This window comes from Lithobates pipiens, unplaced genomic scaffold, assembly GCF_037356315.1.
Source record: "Lithobates pipiens isolate NorthernLeopardFrog02 unplaced genomic scaffold, aLitPip1_a1.2 Scaffold_28, whole genome shotgun sequence".
Taxonomy (NCBI): Eukaryota; Metazoa; Chordata; class Amphibia; order Anura; family Ranidae; genus Lithobates; species Lithobates pipiens.
Genome location: NW_027507789.1, coordinates 128,735,544 through 128,753,947, shown reverse-complemented (window position 1 = coordinate 128,753,947; position 18,404 = coordinate 128,735,544). Strand labels below are relative to the sequence as shown.

General features: G+C 40.0%; 11 non-coding genes across 11 annotated transcripts; all 11 read left to right on the top strand.

The window, feature by feature from the left end:
* Window positions 1–712: 712 nt before the first annotated feature.
* Window positions 713–794, top strand: TRNAL-UAG (transfer RNA leucine (anticodon UAG)). Its single transcript has one exon. It is a non-coding gene; the product is annotated as a tRNA-Leu (tRNA).
* Window positions 795–1,368: 574 nt separating this feature from the next.
* On the top strand, window positions 1,369–1,450 carry TRNAL-AAG (transfer RNA leucine (anticodon AAG)). Its single transcript has one exon. It is a non-coding gene; the product is annotated as a tRNA-Leu (tRNA).
* A 1,530-nt stretch (window positions 1,451–2,980) lies between these two features.
* On the top strand, window positions 2,981–3,062 carry TRNAL-AAG (transfer RNA leucine (anticodon AAG)). The gene has a single exon. It is a non-coding gene; the product is annotated as a tRNA-Leu (tRNA).
* Window positions 3,063–3,986: 924 nt separating this feature from the next.
* On the top strand, window positions 3,987–4,068 carry TRNAL-UAG (transfer RNA leucine (anticodon UAG)). The gene has a single exon. It is a non-coding gene; the product is annotated as a tRNA-Leu (tRNA).
* A 576-nt stretch (window positions 4,069–4,644) lies between these two features.
* On the top strand, window positions 4,645–4,726 carry TRNAL-AAG (transfer RNA leucine (anticodon AAG)). Its single transcript has one exon. It is a non-coding gene; the product is annotated as a tRNA-Leu (tRNA).
* An 882-nt stretch (window positions 4,727–5,608) lies between these two features.
* TRNAL-UAG (transfer RNA leucine (anticodon UAG)) lies at window positions 5,609–5,690 on the top strand. The gene has a single exon. It is a non-coding gene; the product is annotated as a tRNA-Leu (tRNA).
* Window positions 5,691–6,263: 573 nt separating this feature from the next.
* TRNAL-AAG (transfer RNA leucine (anticodon AAG)) lies at window positions 6,264–6,345 on the top strand. Its single transcript has one exon. It is a non-coding gene; the product is annotated as a tRNA-Leu (tRNA).
* Window positions 6,346–7,238: 893 nt separating this feature from the next.
* On the top strand, window positions 7,239–7,320 carry TRNAL-UAG (transfer RNA leucine (anticodon UAG)). The gene has a single exon. It is a non-coding gene; the product is annotated as a tRNA-Leu (tRNA).
* A 9,281-nt stretch (window positions 7,321–16,601) lies between these two features.
* On the top strand, window positions 16,602–16,683 carry TRNAL-AAG (transfer RNA leucine (anticodon AAG)). Its single transcript has one exon. It is a non-coding gene; the product is annotated as a tRNA-Leu (tRNA).
* Window positions 16,684–17,558: 875 nt separating this feature from the next.
* Window positions 17,559–17,640, top strand: TRNAL-UAG (transfer RNA leucine (anticodon UAG)). The gene has a single exon. It is a non-coding gene; the product is annotated as a tRNA-Leu (tRNA).
* A 573-nt stretch (window positions 17,641–18,213) lies between these two features.
* Window positions 18,214–18,295, top strand: TRNAL-AAG (transfer RNA leucine (anticodon AAG)). Its single transcript has one exon. It is a non-coding gene; the product is annotated as a tRNA-Leu (tRNA).
* Window positions 18,296–18,404: the final 109 nt, after the last annotated feature.

Below are 18,404 nucleotides of genomic sequence, written 5' to 3'. Positions count from 1 at the left end.
TAATATGCATGTTGTGCACATATTACATACATGCTACACACACTACACACATATGACATACATGTTACACACATGTGACACACGTGCTACTTACATATTACACACATAGTTCACACATATTACACAAATGTTACATACATATGATATACATGTTGCATGCATGTTACATACATGTCACACTCATGTTACACACCATTTAGACACAATTTTACACACATGTCACATGCATGTTACACATATTACACACATATAACATACATTTCATACACATCACATACATGCTACACACATATGCCATGCATGTCACACACATGTTACATGAATATGACACACATATGACATGCATGTTGCACATATCTTACATACATGTTACACACATATGGCATGCATATGACATGCATGGTACACACATGTTACATACATGTTACATACATGTTACACATATGACACACAATACACATATGGCATACATATCACACATATTACATACGTGTTACACACATATTACACAGATTATACATACATATGACATACATGTTGAATGCATGTTACATACATGTCATACACTTATGAAATACATGTTACACACGTTACATACATATGACACACATGACATACATGTTACGTACATGTCACATACAAACAATGAATGCAGAGCATGGAATGTAGACTGTCATGCCTCTTTTTAGTCCTTAGCAAGAGCACTTTCACAGGTAGCATGGCCGAGCGGTCTAAGGCGCTGGATTTAGGCTCCAGTCTCTTTGGAGGCGTGGGTTCAAATCCCACTGCTGCCAAGCTCTTTTAACAAATGCCTATCCTTGATTGCTCAAGCGTCTCTGAAGTTTCTGCTGCACTTTGCTGGCATTCCTTGCTCAACACACTGGAATCTCAGAACAGCAGCATTAGGAAATTGCATGCTTTGGTTGAGAAGTCTTCCAAAAGGGCACACTTCTGATGAGATGACTAGTGAAATCTTGTCAACGTTACAAAACAAGTCCAACTAACGTGATTACCTCTCCTGTAAGCTAGATTCCACATTAACACTTTAAGTGTGCACACCAAAAAACAAGCAGTACTAATGAAAAGCTGGCACACTTTTCAGCAGAGTGCCAAGTGAACTTGCCACAGAATGCTGCACCCAAAGTCCACTCTCAAGTGTAAAGTGACCACCACCTGCTGCCTCAGAAAGAGGACTGAAACACATAAGGTGGCATCTTGGCCATCTCCGTGAAACTTCAACTACCTTTTATAATGGATAAAGTGGTGAATACTTGTAGTTTAGAGTTCTGAGGCCTCCAGCTCAAGCAATGAATGCAGAGCATGGAATGTCCCACCCGATTTTAGTCGATAACGTGTTCATTTTTTATGGGCAGCATGGCCGAGCGGTCTAAGGCGCTGGATTAAGGCTCCAGTCTCTTTGGAGGCATGGGTTCGAATCCCACTGCTGCCAAACTCCTTTTAACAAAATCCCTAGGGCTCAAGCTTCTCTGATCTTGCTCCTGCAATTTACTGCAGTTCCTTTCCCAACTCACTGGAATCTCAAAAAACACTTACCTCTCTGCTTTAGCAGCATTAGAAAAGTTGCAATCATTGCATGTTTTGTTTGATACATGATACATACATATAATATGCATGTTGTGCACATATTACATACATGCTACACACACTACACACATATGACATACATGTTACACACATGTGACACACGTGCTACTTACATATTACACACATAGTTCACACATATTACACAAATGTTACATACATATGATATACATGTTGCATGCATGTTACATACATGTCACACTCATGTTACACACCATTTAGACACAATTTTACACACATGTCACATGCATGTTACACATATTACACACATATAACATACATGTCATACACATCACATACATGCTACACACATATGCCATGCATGTCACACACATGTTACATTAATATGACACACATATGACATGCATGTTGCACATATCTTACATACATGTTACACACATATGGCATGCATATGACATGCATGGTACACACATGTTACATACATGTTACACATATGACACACAATACACATATGGCATACATATCACACATATTACATACGTGTTACACACATATTACACAGATTATACATACATATGACATACATGTTGAATGCATGTTACATACATGTCATACACTTATGAAATACATGTTACACACGTTACATACATATGACACACATGACATACATGTTACGTACATGTCACATACAAACAATGAATGCAGAGCATGGAATGTAGACTGTCGTGCCTCTTTTTAGTCCTTAGCAAGAGCACTTTCACAGGTAGCATGGCCGAGCGGTCTAAGGCGCTGGATTTAGGCTCAATTCTCTTTGGAGGCGTGTGTTCAAATCCCACTGCTGCCAAGCTCTTTTAACAAATGCCTATCCTTGATTGCTCAAGCGTCTCTGAAGTTTCTGCTGCACTTTGCTGGCATTCCTTGCTCAACACACTGGAATCTCAGAACAGCAGCATTAGGAAATTGCATGCTTTGGTTGAGAAGTCTTCCAAAAGGGCACACTTTTGATGAGATGACTAGTGAAATCTTGTCAACGTTACAAAACAAGTCCAACTAACGTGATTACCTCTCCTGTAAGCTAGATTCCACATTAACACTTTAAGTGTGCACACCAAAAAACAAGCAGTACTAATGAAAAGCTGGCACACTTTTCAGCAGAGTGCCAAGTGAACTTGCCACAGAATGCTGCACCCAAAGTCCACTCTCAAGTGTAAAGTGACCACCACCTGCTGCCTCAGAAAGAGGACTGAAACACATAAGGTGGCATCTTGGCCATCTCCGTGAAACTTCAACTACCTTTTATAATGGATAAAGTGGTGAATACTTGTAGTTTAGAGTTCTGAGGCCTCCAGCTCAAGCAATGAATGCAGAGCATGGAATGTCCCACCCGATTTTAGTCGATAACGTGTTCATTTTTATGGGTAGCATGGCCGAGCGGTCTAAGGCGCTGGATTAAGGCTCCAGTCTCTTTGGGGGCGTGGGTTCGAATCCCACTGCTGCCAAACTCCTTTTAACAAAATCCCTACCCTCTAGGGCTCAAGCTTCTCTGATCTTGCTCCTGCAATTTACTGCAGTTCCTTTCCCAACTCACTGGAATCTCAAAAAACACTTACCTCTCTGCTTTAGCAGCATTAGAAAAGCTGCAATCATTGCATGTTTTGTTTGATACATGATACATACATATAATATGCATGTTGTGCACATATTACATACATGCTACACACACTACACACATATGACATACATGTTACACACATGTGACACACGTGCTACTTACATATTACACACATAGTTCACACATATTACACAAATGTTACATACATATGATATACATGTTGCATGCATGTTACATACATGTCACACTCATGTTACACACCATTTAGACACAATTTTACACACATGTCACATGCATGTTACACATATTACACACATATAACATACATGTCATACACATCACATACATGCTACACACATATGCCATGCATGTCACACACATGTTACATTAATATGACACACATATGACATGCATGTCACACACATGTTACATTAATATGACACACATATGACATGCATGTTGCACATATCTTACATACATGTTACACACATATGGCATGCATATGACATGCATGGTACACACATGTTACATACATGTTACACATATGACACACAATACACATATGGCATACATATCACACATATTACATACGTGTTACACATATTACACAGATTATACATACATATGACATACATGTTGAATGCATGTTACATACATGTCATACACTTATGAAATACATGTTACACACGTTACATACATATGACACACATGACATACATGTTACGTACATGTCACATACAAACAATGAATGCAGAGCATGGAATGTAGACTGTCATGCCTCTTTTTAGTCCTTAGCAAGAGCACTTTCACAGGTAGCATGGCCGAGCGGTCTAAGGCGCTGGATTTAGGCTCCAGTCTCTTTGGAGGCGTGGGTTCAAATCCCACTGCTGCCAAGCTCTTTTAACAAATGCCTATCCTTGATTGCTCAAGCGTCTCTGAAGTTTCTGCTGCACTTTGCTGGCATTCCTTTGCTCAACACACTGGAATCTCAGAACAGCAGCATTAGGAAATTGCATGCTTTGGTTGAGAAGTCTTCCAAAAGGGCACACTTTTGATGAGATGACTAGTGAAATCTTGTCAACGTTACAAAACAAGTCCAACTGAACGTGATTACCTCTCCTGTAAGCTAGATTCCACATTAACACTTTAAGTGTGGACACCAAAAAACAAGCAGTACTAATGAAAAGCTGGCACACTTTTCAGCAGAGTGCCAAGTGAACTTGCCACAGAATGCTGCACCCAAAGTCCACTCTCAAGTGTAAAGTGACCACCACCTGCTGCCTCAGAAAGAGGACTGAAACACATAAGGTGGCATCTTGGCCATCTCCGTGAAACTTTAACTACCTTTTATAATGGATAAAGTGGTGAATACTTGTAGTTTAGAGTTCTGAGGCCTCCAGCTCAAGCAATGAATGCAGAGCATGGAATGTCCCACCCGATTTTAGTCGATAACGTGTTCATTTTTTATGGGCAGCATGGCCGAGCGGTCTAAGGCGCTGGATTAAGGCTCCAGTCTCTTTGGAGGCATGGGTTCGAATCCCACTGCTGCCAAACTCCTTTTAACAAAATCCCTACCCTCTAGGGCTCAAGCTTCTCTGATCTTGCTCCTGCAATTTACTGCAGTTCCTTTCCCAACTCACTGGAATCTCAAAAAACACTTACCTCTCTGCTTTAGCAGCATTAGAAAAGTTGCAATCATTTCATGTTTTGTTTGATACATGATACATACATATAATATGCATGTTGTGCACATATTACATACATGCTACACACACTACACACATATGACATACATGTTACACACATGTGACACATGTGCTACTTACATATTACACACATAGTTCACACATATTACACAAATGTTACATACATATGATATACATGTTGCATGCATGTTACATACATGTCACACTCATGTTACACACCATTTAGACACAATTTTACACACATGTCACATGCATGTTACACATATTACACACATATAACATACATGTCATACACATCACATACATGCTACACACATATGCCATGCATGTCACACACATGTTACATTAATATGACACACATATGACATGCATGTTGCACATATCTTACATACATGTTACACACATATGGCATGCATATGACATGCATGGTACACACATGTTACATACATGTTACACATATGACACACAATACACATATGGCATACATATCACACATATTACATACGTGTTACACACATATTACACAGATTATACATACATATGACATACATGTTGAATGCATGTTACATACATGTCATACACTTATGAAATACATGTTACACACGTTACATACATATGACACACATGACATACATGTTACGTACATGTCACATACAAACAATGAATGCAGAGCATGGAATGTAGACTGTCATGCCTCTTTTTAGTCCTTAGCAAGAGCACTTTCACAGGTAGCATGGCCGAGCGGTCTAAGGCGCTGGATTTAGGCTCCAGTCTCTTTGGAGGCGTGGGTTCAAATCCCACTGCTGCCAAGCTCTTTTAACAAATGCCTATCCTTGATTGCTCAAGCGTCTCTGAAGTTTCTGCTGCACTTTGCTGGCATTCCTTGCTCAACACACTGGAATCTCAGAACAGCAGCATTAGGAAATTGCATGCTTTGGTTGAGAAGTCTTCCAAAAGGGCACACTTCTGATGAGATGACTAGTGAAATCTTGTCAACGTTACAAAACAAGTCCAACTAACGTGATTACCTCTCCTGTAAGCTAGATTCCACATTAACACTTTAAGTGTGCACACCAAAAAACAAGCAGTACTAATGAAAAGCTGGCACACTTTTCAGCAGAGTGCCAAGTGAACTTGCCACAGAATGCTGCACCCAAAGTCCACTCTCAAGTGTAAAGTGACCACCACCTGCTGCCTCAGAAAGAGGACTGAAACACATAAGGTGGCATCTTGGCCATCTCCGTGAAACTTCAACTACCTTTTATAATGGATAAAGTGGTGAATACTTGTAGTTTAGAGTTCTGAGGCCTCCAGCTCAAGCAATGAATGCAGAGCATGGAATGTCCCACCCGATTTTAGTCGATAACGTGTTCATTTTTATGGGTAGCATGGCCGAGCGGTCTAAGGCGCTGGATTAAGGCTCCAGTCTCTTTGGGGGCGTGGGTTCGAATCCCACTGCTGCCAAACTCCTTTTAACAAAATCCCTACCCTCTAGGGCTCAAGCTTCTCTGATCTTGCTCCTGCAATTTACTGCAGTTCCTTTCCCAACTCACTGGAATCTCAAAAAACACTTACCTCTCTGCTTTAGCAGCATTAGAAAAGCTGCAATCATTGAATGTTTTGTTTGATACATGATACATACATATAATATGCATGTTGTGCACATATTACATACATGCTACACACACTACACACATATGACATACATGTTACACACATGTGACACACGTGCTACTTACATATTACACACATAGTTCACACATATTACACAAATGTTACATACATATGATATACATGTTGCATGCATGTTACATACATGTCACACTCATGTTACACACCATTTAGACACAATTTTACACACATGTCACATGCATGTTACACATATTACACACATATAACATACATTTCATACACATCACATACATGCTACACACATATGCCATGCATGTCACACACATGTTACATTAATATGACACACATATGACATGCATGTTGCACATATCTTACATACATGTTACACACATATGGCATGCATATGACATGCATGGTACACACATGTTACATACATGTTACATACATGTTACACATATGACACACAATACACATATGGCATACATATCACACATATTACATACGTGTTACACACATATTACACAGATTATACATACATATGACATACATGTTGAATGCATGTTACATACATGTCATACACTTATGAAATACATGTTACACACGTTACATACATATGACACACATGACATACATGTTACGTACATGTCACATACAAACAATGAATGCAGAGCATGGAATGTAGACTGTCATGCCTCTTTTTAGTCCTTAGCAAGAGCACTTTCACAGGTAGCATGGCCGAGCGGTCTAAGGCGCTGGATTTAGGCTCCAGTCTCTTTGGAGGCGTGGGTTCAAATCCCACTGCTGCCAAGCTCTTTTAACAAATGCCTATCCTTGATTGCTCAAGCGTCTCTGAAGTTTCTGCTGCACTTTGCTGGCATTCCTTGCTCAACACACTGGAATCTCAGAACAGCAGCATTAGGAAATTGCATGCTTTGGTTGAGAAGTCTTCCAAAAGGGCACACTTCTGATGAGATGACTAGTGAAATCTTGTCAACGTTACAAAACAAGTCCAACTAACGTGATTACCTCTCCTGTAAGCTAGATTCCACATTAACACTTTAAGTGTGCACACCAAAAAACAAGCAGTACTAATGAAAAGCTGGCACACTTTTCATTTTAAATTCATTTTAAATATTGTTTATTTCGTTTTCCACATTTACAAAAAGAACAGTACAAAATATTCCTTATACATACTTTTAAAAATCACTTTGACTAACATTCATGTTATTTCAGTGTTTTCAACATTCACATAAAAACAAACAGTCAAAAAAAAAAAAGTACACATTGGGTGCCCAACCGGATCGATCTTAAATATCCCAAAAGGGGAGAAGAAGAAGAGGAGAGAGAGAGGGAGGGAAAAGAAAAAAAAAAAAAAAAAAAAAAAAAAAAGGTTTTAAGCCCGCCCCCTCCCCCTCTCTTCATGTGTTTAGAATTATCCTTTTGTGATTTTATCTTACCCATATTTATTACCCCTCCCACGTGACGCTTTTTCTTACTTCCAATTTGTGATTTGTGTAAGGTGGGGATTCCTCTCCTTCCATCCCCACTCCCTTCTACAAAAAAAAAAAAAAAAAAAAAAAAAAAAAAAAAAAAAGAAAAAAAAAAAAAAAAAAACCCCCCGACAAACCCCCTAAAGGGCCCCAGAACAAGGGGTCCCCCATCTCCTCCCCCCCACGCAAAAAAAAAAAAAAAAAAAAAAAAAAAAAAAAAAAAAGGGGGAGAACCAAGGGGGGGAAAGGATCCTTTCCCCTTCTCCTCCCTTCTTCCCTCCTCTCCTCCTCCCTCCCCTATAAAAAATAAATAAAAAAATTTTATAGGGGGCTATGAAGTATATGCATCTTATCTCCCTCCCCTAGATGCCCTCTCCATCCCCCATAATTCCAAGATATATTGAGGATTTTCTAAATTCCATCCAGTTCCTCCAAGTCACCTGGAATCTAATTTCGGCTCCCCGTTGAAGATGTATTAGTTCTTCCATAATCCTCAATCTATCTATTTCCCTAAACCATTCTCTTATCCCGGGTGTTTCCTTTACTTTCCAGTATCTCGGGATCAGTACTTTCGCTGCGTTTAGCAAAAATGGAGTTAATGCTCTTCTATATTTTTCCCTAGGGCCCTCGGCCGCGTGAAACAAACATTTCCAGGGATCCAGTTCTATTTCCTTCCCGTCGATCTCTTTAATTAAACCCACCACCTTTTCCCAGTATAACTGGATTGCACTGCATTGCCACCATATATGGGCATGGGTTCCCTCCCTCCCACACTCTCTCCAACAAAGGGGTGATAAGTCTTTGTTAATCTTATGCATTTTCGATGGAACATAATACCATCTAACCAATAATTTATAGTTCATTTCTTGGATCTTCGTATCTATTGAAGTGGAGTGGGTATAGTCTATAACTTTCCCTTTCAGTTTTTCTGGGATTGATTGATTCAATTCCCCTTCCCACCTCCCAAAAGCCGGTATCGCCTCATCCTCCATTAAAGATATTAAGGTCCTATATATCTTAGAGATCCCCTGTCTGCCCGCTCCTCCTCGGTCAATCAATTTCTCCCAAGGGTTTAAATTGTCACCCGAGCGGAGAGGTTTTGGAAGGGACTCAACAAAATGTTGGAGTTGTCTGTATCTCCATCCATCCCATGGTGTTCTTCCGTATTTCTCTCGTATCTCCTCTAATGAGCATAAGCTATTTGCTTTTAACACATCCCTTAACCTTAATATGTCCCTATGCGTCCACTTCTGGAACATTTTGTTTTCTTTCCCTGGAGGAAAATAGTTATTTCCTGACAGGGGCATTAGAGGGCTATTGTTGTTTTGACCTTCTGTACCTTTAAGTACCCCATCCCATGTTCTTAATGTTTCCATTGTAATCGGGGATATTCTTCCAGAGAGACCCCTAAACTTCATTGGAATCCAAATGGTCTGGCTCAGGACAACATTACTCATATTATCTTCCAGTGATACCCACTTTTTAAATGGAGCGTTGTAAACCCAATCCAAAATCCTCCTCATTACCGCTGCTGAATGGTATTTTTGAAAATCTGGGAGAGATACCCCTCCCTTATCCTTAGGCCTATTCATTACCTTATAAGAAACGCGACTTCCTCTTTTGTTCCATATAAATTTCTGAATCAGGGATTTAATAATTCTAAAATAGGCCCCTGGGATATTTATCGGGAGGCTCTGAAAGACATATAGAGCCTTTGGCAGAATCATCATTTTAATTACGTTTATCCTGCCAAACCATGACAGTCTGTGTGCAGGGTAACCTTTAAGATCTTGTTTAATTTTATTTAAAAGAGGGAGATAATTATCTTGATATAAATCTGTAACTGATGTCGATAAGTATATTCCTAAGTATTTCAGGCCCTTCTCTTTCCACACAAAGGGGAAAAGAGCTCTAAGTTCTCTTCTCTCCTCTGGGGAGGAATAGACATTTAATATCTCAGTTTTCTCTCTATTGATCTTAAAGTTCGAAACATTCCCATATTCCTCCAACTCCTGCAAGATCCTAGGAAGGGACTGTTTGGGATTCGTTATATAGAGCATAATATCATCTGCAAATGCAGATATCTTATGCTCCTTCTCTGATACTTTTATTCCCTCAATACCTTGGTTCGCTCTTATAGAAACCAAAAGAGGTTCCAAGGAGAATACAAAAAGTAAAGGAGATAATGGGCATCCCTGACGTGTACCATTATATAGCCCAAAAGAATTTGATAGGGTCCCATTCACCTGAATCTGAGCTGTAGGGTTAGAGTATAAGGCCTCTATCCACCGCAGCATTCTTGGGCCTAAACCAAATTTATATAATGTCTGCAGCATGTATTCCCATTCTAACCTATCAAATGCCTTTTCCGCATCGACCGATAGGAAAAGGGAAGACTGCTTCTTCTTCTTCTTAACTTCCTGCATTAAGAGGGTTGTCCTCAGTATATTGTCCCTCGCCTCCCTTCCAGGTACAAAACCTGCCTGATCTCCTTCTATACAATCTGGCATATATTGTTTCAGCCTCTCGGCTAAAATCCTTGCATAAATTTTTACATCCTCATTAATCAGAGAAATAGGTCTAAAGCTAGAGCATAATGTTGGGTCTTTCCCTTCCTTTGCTAATATAGTTATAAAGGCCCCCAAAGCTTCCTTCCGTATCTCCCTTCCTTCCCCTATTGAGTTCATGTACTGATGGAAATAAGGTGTTAAAGGTCCCAAAAACTTTTTAAAGTATAATGATGTGTATCCATCGGGCCCTGGGCTCTTCCCATTCTTACTATCCTTAATTGCTCTTTCTATTTCCTCCTTAGAGATATCCCTATCGAGCATACCAGCATCCTCCTCTGCTATCCTCGGTAGATCTATCTTCCGGAGATATTGTTCAATTTTTTCCCTTCTCTTTTGTTTATCCTTGGGGTCCTGGTTACCATTTACCTTATACAGTAGTTGGTAGTATTCTGAGAAGATGTTACTAATATCCCTTGTTGCATATTTCATTACTCCCTTCTTATCTTTAATTTTTGCGATATAATTAAAATTTCTTCTAGGTTTAATTACCTCTGCCAGGATTCTCCCCGGTTTATTACCAAATTCATATTGTCTTTTAGCGGACTTTAAAAAGGCCTGCCTGGTTTCCTGTTCCAGTATGTCTCTCAGTGCCTCCCTTTTTCCCATAAGTTCGTCCATTATTTTATGGTCATTTAATCCTTTATGTAACTGTTCCAACTCCTGGATTTCCTGTAAAATCAGTGATTTTTGCGTTGACCTTATTTTCCTCCTCTTAGCTGCTTCTGCTATCAATCTCCCTCTCATGTATACCTTATGGGTCTCCCACAACACAGTTGGTGCAATATTTTCTACATTATTTTCTTTAAAAAATAAGTTCATATCTCTTTCCAAAGCTTCAAATATTTTATGGTCATGCAAGAGGGATTCATCCAACCTCCATACTCTTTGCCTAATCGGTATATCCTCCAGGTCCAAAACAGCCATAACTGGGGCATGATCAGAGAGAGTTATAGATTTTACTTCTACTTTCTTTAACCCCTCCAAAAGCTGATGGTCCAAGAGGATATAATCGATTCTTGAGTAAGAGTGATGTACCTGGGAGTAATATGTAAAATCCTTTCCCCCTGGATGCGCAATTCTCCACACCTCTACTAGTTGCTGTCGATGTAGTTTTCGTTTAATTATCTTTAGGTATTTACCTTCTGAGCGTAGGGATGGGGGTTGGGCATCCAGGGTTGGATCAAATACAAAATTAAAGTCCCCTGCCATAATCACCCCCCCTTCCTTAAAACATTCTAATTTATTCAGCACTTTCCCCAAGAAGGGACAGGGGAGATAATTAGGGCAGTAGATACAAGCCAACGTATACATTTTATTAAAAATCAAACCTTTGATAAATAAATATCTCCCTTCAGAATCCGATTCCATATCCTTTAAAGTAAAGGGGGTATTTCTGTCAAACCCAATAGCAATTCCTCTTGCCCTTTTGCTAGAGGAATATCCATGAAACCAAGTTGGATAATTTTTAGACTTCAGACCACTATTATGGGACCATTTAAAATGAGTTTCCTGTAGGAAAGCAATATTTGATGACCATTTTTTCAACTCCTGCAAAATCTGATATCTCTTATTGGGACTATTTAACCCTCTAACATTATATGTAACAATCTTCAACGGGGCCATCTTTCATGGAGATTGGTTATAGCCCACCATAAACATTCCATCATGAAGCCAAAAACAAAAATAAACATATATTTTTTACCTAGATCGATCCAGTCGGTACACCCTTCATTAATAAATGTGAAACAACAACATATTCCCCCCCCCCAATATTTTCCTCCCTCCCTTCCCACCCCCCCACCCCTTGCACATTGAATATCAATGTTATCGTCCTCCAGGCTAGTGCCTATTTACTAGACCCCAGCCCTGGTTGGACCTCCTTGAGGGAGTATAAGTGCCCGCGTGGTCCCCCGAGCCTCACCCCCTTTCGGTTGTGGTCTCGGGGGAGCACGCGTGCACCGCCCAGCCCCCGGCACATACCTCCCCTCTTAGCGAGCCTACTCAAATTCATCCTTGCCCAAAATCTTTATTCTTTTTACTTCATATTCAGTTTATTGCAGAATTCTTTCGAGTCCTCTGGGAATCTCAAGGTAGCTGATATCCCTTGGTTTTTGGCTATCAGATATGCGGGGAAGCCCCATCTATAAGTGATCTTCTTCTCTTCCCCCTTCCCCTCTCCTCCCCCTTCCTACCCCTTTACTATTCTTCCCCTATTCCTTCTCATTAACCTGTTATTATTTATTTACCCCCCTATTTGCCTCTTCCACCCCCCTCCCCTCTCCCCCTATACAACGAAGGAGAAAGGGAGAGGAAGGAGAGGAAGAGAGGCCCTACACTCTATTCCAGGGTTGTTCTCTTAATTTCGTCCAGTCTAGGGGTTTTTTCTCCCAGTTTTCTATATTAACACATGGTATATTCAGTTTATTGCAAAATTCTTTCAGGTCCTCTGGGAATCTTAAAATGGCTGATATCCCTTGGTTTTTAGCTATCAGACATGCGGGGAAGCCCCATCTATAAGTGATCTTCTTCTCTTGTAGTTGATTTATTAGGGGTTTCAGTGCCCTTCTCCGGCTCAATGTTTCTTGTGAGAGGTCAGAAAAGAAAAGCAACGTAGCTCCTTCATATTTAATAGTTTCAGATCTTCTTGCATCTTGCTGAATTTGTTGTTTTGTTTCGTATTGAGTGAACCTCACAATCACATCTCTCTCCGTCTCGGGTCTTGACTTCTCCCTTATTTGAATTCTGTGTATTCTATCAAAAGCTATATGAGATGTTATTTCTTTTTTCATTATTTTATTAAAGACTTCTCGAAGCACAGTCTCCAACTCAGTGCTTTTCACGGATTCTGGTAGGCCACGGATTCTTAAATTATTACGCCTGTTCCTGTTTTCCTGGTCTTCTAATTTATATCTGATATTTCTCATTTCTATCCAGTCCATATCCGCCCTTTTTTGTAGTTCCGAAATAGCTTTTTTATGCTCTTCTAATTGTATTTCCGAGTCTTCTACCCTTTTTAATACGTTTTGGATATCTGCACGGGTTGCCTTTAATTCTCCCTTAATCATCCCTTCCAGATGTGACATCATTTCTGCCATATCCTGTTTAGTGGGGAGTGAATGGGGGTTGATTCCTTCTTTTTCTAATTCCCACGTCTTTCCTGATTCTTTTTGTTGATGTCGTTCTTTCAAGCTTTTCTGTGGAGTTGTACTTTCCTCTATATTAAGTTTTTTATTTATCTCTTCTTCATGGAAGGGTGATGTTTCTTCTCCCCTTTCAGCCTCCCTTTCCTCCCTCTGGTCTACTCTGCCCTGGGCCATATAAGTTTTTATAGAGTTCCCTTTCCCGCTTTCTGTTTGTCCCGCTTTGGCTCCCCTCCTTACCATTATCCCTTCCTCCCCCCTTCCCCTTCAATTTAATATTTCAGATTTACGTCAATAAGTGTTAGTATTATTTAATTCTATTACCAACCTAGTCACCCCCCAGTTATAACTCCTCCTGGGGAGCGCACTCTTTCCTTATTTATTTCCCTTCTTTTCCCCTTCCCTCTCCACTTCCCTCAATGTATTTATATTCAAATCTGTTTTCAGTTACAATACATTCACAGTATTATTCAATTTTTATATAATTTTCCAAAACTATATTTTATGTATATTGTATACCCTCACACTTAAAAAAAAAAAAAAAAAAAAAAAAAAAAAAAAGGGGAGGATTTTCCTTCCCTTCTTCTTCTTTCCTTAAAATAGATGCAAAAAGTGCATGAAGTGCAAAAAAAAAGCGCGAGGTGCAAAAGGTGCTAAAGGTGGTGAATTTGCCAAAAAATGCAGGAAACAAGTTCCTCAGTAAAAAAGTGCTTAAAAAAAAAAAAAAAAAAAAGGGAGAGAAAAGAAAAAAAAAAAAAAGAAAAAAAAAAAAGGGAAAATAAATAAATAAGTGCAATTAAAGCAACAGGTGAAAAAAAAAAAAAATTTATATTTTATGTATATTGTGTATCCTCACTCTTAAGAAAAAAAAAAAAGGGGGGGAGTATTTTCCTTCCTTTCTTTCTTCTTCTTTCCCTAAAATAGATGCAAAAAAGTGCATGAAGTGCAAAAAGATGCACAAAGTGCAAAAAGTGCTAGAGGTGGTGAATTTACCAAAATATGCAGGAAGCGAGTTCCTCAGTAAAACAAAAAAGCAAAAAAAAAGCAAAAAAGTAAAAAAAAAAAAAAAAAAAAAAAAAAACTTTTTACAAAAAAATGCAAAACCTACAAAAATGTTAAAAAGTGTAAAGAAGAGTAGAGTGCAGAGAAAAATTGCAAAAAAGGTGCATAGAGTGCAATAAAGAAAAAATCTCTTTTTCTTTCTCTTTTTTCTCCTTCCTTCCCTCTTTTCCTCCCCTTTCCCTACTGAAACATTTTTTTTTTTTTAGTCCAGACCCTATATCCCTTTTATTACCCCCGAAAAAAAAAAAAAAAAAAAAAAAAAAAGGGGGGGGGGATACAGGTAATAATACCGTGACAATAAGGAAAAAGGGGAAAAAAAGGTAGGGTATTATATTGGTTTGCAGATGTACGCACTAGTCCAGTCTAATCTTAGTCTCTTATTCTCTACACAGACGAAAAAGCAGTGTCCACTAATTCTTAACTTCAGCTGTAACAAAGAGAGAGAGAAGGGATTTCCAGCACATACATCTTAATATCTATATCTATTCAACTCAATGTCCAGAAAAAAAAAAAAAAAAAAAAAAAAAAAAAAAAAAAAAGAAAAAAGATAAAAGGGGGGGAGGGGGGGGGGTACAAGAGCCTGTCCAATATCTCTTGTCCAATATTTCCTCCTAGGGTCACACTTTCTCTATTTGTAGTTGACTTAATAGCATTATATTTCTTTTTTGTAACTCATACAATGTCTTTATTTCAAGTTCCTCCAAAACTCTATCGTGTTCTCTCTCAAAGTATTTTATCACCCAGAGCCTTCATACAGTCTGCTGAGGTAAGTATTTTGTTTGGGGGAATCCACGCCGCTTCCAGCATCCGATCGGGATCACCACTCACTTAGCCCCAGTACATCAGACAGGTCACAGATCTTTCATCCAGCTTAATTCTTAATACTTAGAGGGACAAGTTATATGAACCTGGGCATGAACTGATTTCTATATCCACCATAGACCCAAGGCAATTCTCAGAGGAATAATCCAATGCAGCAAACCTCTCGAAGCAATCCACGGGGCATGGGAGAGGCAGGGGGGGAGTAATTTCGGTCTAACAGTCTGCTCGTCTACACAGCCACAGAATACAGCCGCTCTCTCTCTTCCCTACCCCCTCAAGAACCCTCTCACCGTCAGCCGCATCAGCGTCCTCTCCCTCTGGATGTCACGGGATCCTTCACCCTCCTCTCTCTCACTAGGGGGAAGTCTCAGCGAACAAACGCCTCCGTAGTCAATCAATCACGTCCTGGGTCTGGAACTCCGGAAGCGGACCTCCGTCCGCTAATCTCCCTCACTCCTTCTCCTCCGCTCCTCCGCGTCTGGCAAGTTCTAGGCTTCTTACCATGAGGGTACGTAGGTCTCTATGTCTGGCTCCACCGACAGCAAGGTATTTAGGCTCCACACATCCGTTGCTTCAGTTACTTCAATAGCGTAGGCATAGGTATAGGCAATGTCAGCAATTAGCACAGCATGCTTTCAGCTCGCCGGGGGAGATGCGCCTTTGGCCACGGCGTTCAGCTGGTGTGTGGCGCCATCTTGTGTAGCTCCACCTCCCTGAAGATGCTGGCACACTTTTCAGCAGAGTGCCAAGTGAACTTGCCACAGAATGCTGCACCCAAAGTCCACTCTCAAGTGTAAAGTGACCACCACCTGCTGCCTCAGAAAGAGGACTGAAACACATAAGGTGGCATCTTGGCCATCTCCGTGAAACTTCAACTACCTTTTATAATGGATAAAGTGGTGAATACTTGTAGTTTAGAGTTCTGAGGCCTCCAGCTCAAGCAATGAATGCAGAGCATGGAATGTCCCACCCGATTTTAGTCGATAACGTGTTCATTTTTTATGGGCAGCATGGCCGAGCGGTCTAAGGCGCTGGATTAAGGCTCCAGTCTCTTTGGAGGCATGGGTTCGAATCCCACTGCTGCCAAACTCCTTTTAACAAAATCCCTAGGGCTCAAGCTTCTCTGATCTTGCTCCTGCAATTTACTGCAGTTCCTTTCCCAACTCACTGGAATCTCAAAAAACACTTACCTCTCTGCTTTAGCAGCATTAGAAAAGTTGCAATCATTGCATGTTTTGTTTGATACATGATACATACATATAATATGCATGTTGTGCACATATTACATACATGCTACACACACTACACACATATGACATACATGTTACACACATGTGACACACGTGCTACTTACATATTACACACATAGTTCACACATATTACACAAATGTTACATACATATGATATACATGTTGCATGCATGTTACATACATGTCACACTCATGTTACACACCATTTAGACACAATTTTACACACATGTCACATGCATGTTACACATATTACACACATATAACATACATGTCATACACATCACATACATGCTACACACATATGCCATGCATGTCACACACATGTTACATTAATATGACACACATATGACATGCATGTTGCACATATCTTACATACATGTTACACACATATGGCATGCATATGACATGCATGGTACACACATGTTACATACATGTTACACATATGACACACAATACACATATGGCATACATATCACACATATTACATACGTGTTACACACATATTACACAGATTATACATACATATGACATACATGTTGAATGCATGTTACATACATGTCATACACTTATGAAATACATGTTACACACGTTACATACATATGACACACATGACATACATGTTACGTACATGTCACATACAAACAATGAATGCAGAGCATGGAATGTAGACTGTCATGCCTCTTTTTAGTCCTTAGCAAGAGCACTTTCACAGGTAGCATGGCCGAGCGGTCTAAGGCGCTGGATTTAGGCTCCAGTCTCTTTGGAGGCGTGGGTTCAAATCCCACTGCTGCCAAGCTCTTTTAACAAATGCCTATCCTTGATTGCTCAAGCGTCTCTGAAGTTTCTGCTGCACTTTGCTGGCATTCCTTGCTCAACACACTGGAATCTCAGAACAGCAGCATTAGGAAATTGCATGCTTTGGTTGAGAAGTCTTCCAAAAGGGCACACTTCTGATGAGATGACTAGTGAAATCTTGTCAACGTTACAAAACAAGTCCAACTAACGTGATTACCTCTCCTGTAAGCTAGATTCCACATTAACACTTTAAGTGTGCACACCAAAAAACAAGCAGTACTAATGAAAAGCTGGCACACTTTTCAGCAGAGTGCCAAGTGAACTTGCCACAGAATGCTGCACCCAAAGTCCACTCTCAAGTGTAAAGTGACCACCACCTGCTGCCTCAGAAAGAGGACTGAAACACATAAGGTGGCATCTTGGCCATCTCCGTGAAACTTCAACTACCTTTTATAATGGATAAAGTGGTGAATACTTGTAGTTTAGAGTTCTGAGGCCTCCAGCTCAAGCAATGAATGCAGAGCATGGAATGTCCCACCCGATTTTAGTCGATAACGTGTTCATTTTTATGGGTAGCATGGCCGAGCGGTCTAAGGCGCTGGATTAAGGCTCCAGTCTCTTTGGGGGCGTGGGTTCGAATCCCACTGCTGCCAAACTCCTTTTAACAAAATCCCTACCCTCTAGGGCTCAAGCTTCTCTGATCTTGCTCCTGCAATTTACTGCAGTTCCTTTCCCAACTCACTGGAATCTCAAAAAACACTT